Here is a 6226-nt window from a genome sequence, read left to right as displayed (position 1 = left end):
TGTTATTTTGCCTACTTATAAGAAGGACGCTCCAATGATCCGGGAAACTATAGACCTATCACATTACTGGAAGTTGCAGGGAAAATATTTGCAAAACTAAACTGCTCTAGATTAACATTATGGGCTGATATTGAGAATAAAATGATAAAGGAACAGGCGGGTTTTCGGAAATGATTTCACACCTCAGATAATATTTTTATTTTGAATACTATAACTCATAAGTGTTTATCTCAGAAACGCGGCCGTTTCTATTGTGCATTTATAGATTTAAAGGCTGCATTTGACTATGAAATTAATTATTGTATAAAATTTGGTTTTCACTTAGGGCTTTCTTCCGAAATCGAGATGTCACGTCATGATCGAACAAACGTACTTTTCACGCATGTAGCTTTTTAAACGGTAAATACAAACTAGTCTGCAATCTCTTCACATTTTACTAATATCACTCACGAACAAATAACTTATCTTTTATGACTATGTGCTGTTACGGGATCTTTCTGTAGCATGTAGAAGCATGAGACGTTTGGCAGGTATCTTAATGATATGAGTGCCGGATAGCCGGTTGACTCGATCTTTTTAAAGGGTATCATTTTTGGTATCTCCGTGTGAATTTACCAGGGTAATATCATAAAAAAGTGTTACCTTTGTTCAAATCAAGTGCAATCCGTTCAAAACAGTGAAGTGACAGTGATTCACCGTTAGGTACAAAGCTGATTATACAACAACCACACCAACCGTACTAAGGGACACAACTCTGTCACAATCGTTGGATTGTCCATCTCTGAGGTGTTCAGACTCCGTGATTATCTCTCCGTATTTGCATTTGAAGTTTTGTCCATTTTGTAAGCCTTGATGTGGGTAGATGACAATGGCCGCGAAGCAGTTGTCTTTACAGATTCAATGGCAGCAACTGAAGCTATAGAGGCTGGTGCAAATGAATCCAGAGATGATATTGTTTCTGAGATTATAAACATAGGGTACGTATATTGCATATATTGCATGTGATATTGTTTGGGTTCCAGCACATGTTGGAATACATGGGAATGAGGACGCAGGTCATTTGGCCGAATCTGGATGACAAACTCTTGTAGTCGATGACTGTTTTCGGCCAAGCCCTAAAGATTTTGAAACTGTTTTATCGAAATCTATTTCAATTAGCTGGCAACTGAGTGGGATGCCGGCACAACCTGCAGACAAAGTTAGACAGTCCGTAAAATCTGGTCAACAACACTACTACTACTACTACTACTACTACTACTACTACTATAAATACTGACCCGTGCAGATCCGGGGTAGAATAGGTCTCCAGCAACCCCATGCTTGCCGTAAAAGGCGACTATGCTTGTTGTAAGAGTCGACTAACGGGATCGGGTGATCAGGCTCGCTGACTTGGTAAATGCATGTCATCGACCCCAATTGCGTGGATCGATGCTCATGATATCAGTCACTGGATTGTCTGGTCCCGACTCGATGATTATTTACAGACCGCCGTCATATAGCGGGAATGTTGCTGAGTGCGGCGTTAAACAACAAACAATCCAACCAACTACTACAACTAATATAAGACGAAATCTCAAGTGAAGTGCTTGAAGTTGATGATACATTTACTTTTGCTATAGTCTTGGGATCCAACATCATGTATGGCTCCGTGCAACGGGCACTGTTAGATTTTATCACTTCATTTGGAAAATACGATGTAAATCAGATAGGCTCTCAAATAGCATAAATCAAATCATAAATACTACCACGATGTCTATATTACCTACTATCACGATGTCTATATCACCCATTACCACGATGTCTATATCACCTACTACCACGATGTCTATATCACCTACTACCACGTTGTCTATATCACCTACTACCACGATGTCTATATCACCTACTACCACGTTGTCTATATCACCTACTACCACGATGTCTATATCACCTACTACCACGTTGTCTATATCACCCACTGCCACGATGTCTATATCACCTACTACCACGTTGTCTATATCACCTACTACCACGATGTCTATATCACCTACTACCACGTTGTCTATATCACCTACTACCACGATGTCTATATCACCTACTACCACGTTGTCTATATCACCCACTGCCACGATGTCTATATCACCCACTACCACGATGTCTATATCACCTACTACCACGATGTCTATATCACCCACTACCACGATGTCTATATCACCTACTACCACGTTGTCTATATCACCCACTGCCACGATGTCTATATCACCTACTACCACGATGTCTATATCACCCACTACAACGTTGTCTATATCACCTACTACCACGATGTCTATATCACCTACTACCACGATGTCTATATCACCCATTACCACGATGTCTATATCACCCACTACCACGATGTCTATATTACCTACTACCACGTTGTCTATATCACCTACTACCACGATGTCTATATCACCTACTACCACGATGTCTATATCACCTACTACCACGTTGTCTATATCACCTACTACCACGTTGTCTATATCACCTACTACCACGATGTCTATATTACCTACTACCACGTTGTCTATATCACCTACTACCACGATGTCTATATCACCTACTACCACGATGTCTATATCACCTACTACCACGTTGTCTATATCACCTACTACCACGTTGTCTATATCACCTACTACCACGATGTCTATATCACCCACTACAACGTTGTCTATATCACCTACTACCACGATGTCTATATCACCCATTACCACGATGTCTATATCACCCACTACCACGATGTCTATATTACCTACTACCACGTTGTCTATATCACCTACTACCACGATGTCTATATCACCTACTACCACGTTGTCTATATCACCAACTACCACGATGTCTATATTACCTACTATCACGATGTCTATATCACCCATTACCACGATGTCTATATCACCTTCTACCACGATGTCTATATCACCTACTACCACGTTGTCTATATCACCTACTACCACGATGTCTATATCACCTACTACCACGTTGTCTATATCACCTACTACCACGATGTCTATATCACCTACTACCACGTTGTCTATATCACCCACTGCCACGATGTCTATATCACCCACTACCACGATGTCTATATCACCTACTACCACGATGTCTATATCACCCACTACCACGATGTCTATATCACCTACTACCACGTTGTCTATATCACCCACTGCCACGATGTCTATATCACCTACTACCACGATGTCTATATCACCCACTACAACGTTGTCTATATCACCTACTACCACGATGTCTATATCACCTACTACCACGATGTCTATATCACCCATTACCACGATGTCTATATCACCCACTACCACGATGTCTATATTACCTACTACCACGTTGTCTATATCACCTACTACCACGATGTCTATATCACCTACTACCACGATGTCTATATCACCTACTACCACGTTGTCTATATCACCTACTACCACGATGTCTATATCACCCACTACAACGTTGTCTATATCACCTACTACCACGATGTCTATATCACCCACTACCACGATGTCTATATCACCCATTACCACGATGTCTATATCACCCACTACCACGATGTCTATATTACCTACTACCACGTTGTCTATATCACCTACTACCACGATGTCTATATCACCTACTACCACGTTGTCTATATCACCCACTACCACGATGTCTATATCACCCATTACCACGATGTCTATATCACCCACTACCACGATGTCTATATTACCTACTACCACGATGTCTATATCCCCTACTACCACGTTGTCTATATCATCTTCTACCACGATGTCTATATCACCTACTACCACGATGTCTATATCACCCATTACCACGATGTCTATATCCCCTACTACCACGATGTCTATATCCCCTACTACCACGATGTCTATATCACCTACTACCACGTTGTCTATATCACCTACTACCACGATGTCTATATCCCCTACTACCACGATGTCTATATTACCTACTACCACGATGTCTATATCCCCTACTACCACGATGTCTATATCCCCTACTACCACGATGTGTATATCACCTACTACCACGTTGTCTATATCACCTACTACCACGATGTCTATATCCCCTACTACCACGATGTCTATATCACCCACTACCACGTTGTCTATATTACCTACTACCACGATGTCTATATCACCTACTACCACGATGTCTATATCACCCACTACCACGATGTCTATATCACCTACTACCACGATGTCTATATCACCCATTACCACGTTGTCTAAATCACCTACTACCACGATGTCTATATCACCTACTACCACGATGTCTATATCACCCACTGCCACGATGTCTATATCACCTACTACCACGATGTCTATATCACCCACTACCACGATGTCTATATCACCCACTACCACGATGTCTATATCACCTACTACCACGATGTCTATATCACCCACTACCACGTTGTCTATATCACCTACTACCACGATGTCTATATCACCTACTACCACGATGTCTATATCACCTACTACCACGATGTCTATATCACCCACTACCACGATGTCTATATCACCTACTACCACGATGTCTATATCACCAACTACCACGATGTCTATATCACCCACTACAACGTTGTCTATATCACCCATTACCACGATGTCTATATCACCCATTACCACGTTGTCTATATTACCTACTACCACGTTGTCTATATCACCTACTACCACGATGTCTATATCACCTACTACCACGATGTCTATATCACCAACTACCACGATGTCTATATCACCCATTACCACGATGTCTATATCACCCACTACCACGATGTCTATATCACCCACTACCACGATGTCTATATCACCAACTACCACGATGTCTATATCACCTACTACCACGATGTCTATATCACCCACTACCACGATGTCTATATCACCTACTACCACGATGTATATATCACCCACTACAACGTTGTCTATATAACCCATTACCACGTTGTCTAAATCACCCATTACCACGATGTCTAAATCACCCATTACCACGATGTCTATATCACCTACTACCACGATGTCTATATCACCCACTACAACGTTGTCTATATCACCCATTACCACGATGTCTATATCACCCATTACCACGTTGTCTATATTACCTACTACCACGATGTCTATATCACCCATTACCACGATGTCTATATCACCTACTACCACGATGTCTATATCACCCATTACCACGATGTCTATATCACCTACTACCACGATGTCTATATCACCCACTACAACGTTGTCTATATCATCTACTACCACGTTGTCTATATCACCCACTACAACGTTGTCTATATCACCAACTACTATATTTTGATATATATATCACATACAGATACATCGTCTATATAAGGTACGGGCAGTGTGTAGGAGCGGGGAGGTCGGGGTCTGGTCTTAGCAAGGTCACCTTCCAAAACACTGACTGAGAAGCACTGGGTTCAAAGAAAACCATCACTATTTGCAAAATAAATGATGTGATACTCAAAATGGAACAGTACAATGTATTTGGTAATGACATGGATTTAGTACATACACATCGTGAATCTGCCGCAACTACAGACTAATCTAGGGATTTCATGTTAAATACTAATCTCAAACATAAATCATTCACACGCTGGCCATATGCTGCTCACTTCACACTATCCCGTATAGCAAGTTGTGTATATAGTAGTACTGTGACGGTGACAACAATTCCTGGGACAAAGTAGACACAGTTTGTGGATAACAACTTCTTTAATATTGTAAAAGGCGACGTTTCGGTATAGATCCTGATACCATTATCAAGAAGTTGTTATCCATAAATTGTGTCTACTTTGTCATCCGTCAACTTCTAAGTAATGACTATCAAACAAAACAAATAATTCCTGGGACATACATACTTCCTTTTAAAAATTGTAAATCTACCGATGTTTTAGTTTTTCCGTCAAATATTTCATTAATGTACATACACACATTAATATATTATTATCTTTAAAGATATTATCAGTTTTCAAGAACTGAAATATTATGTTTATGAATTAAATTACCATGAACTAATATATCTAACTTGGATGTTATTTGTTGTTTTTTAATTCTTTTAATAAAAATGTATGTTCCGGACACTTGTTATGCTCCTAGTTACAAAATCGGTGAAATCACCCATATATGTTGTCTATATCACATACAGCTACTATATCCCGAACTAATGTAAGTAGGTTATATATTTCATACAC

This window comes from Haliotis rufescens, unplaced genomic scaffold (assembly GCF_023055435.1).
Source record: "Haliotis rufescens isolate VD_foot unplaced genomic scaffold, xgHalRufe1.0.p SCAF_6, whole genome shotgun sequence".
Classification (NCBI taxonomy): domain Eukaryota; kingdom Metazoa; phylum Mollusca; class Gastropoda; order Lepetellida; family Haliotidae; genus Haliotis; species Haliotis rufescens.
This window is presented reverse-complemented; position numbering follows the sequence as displayed.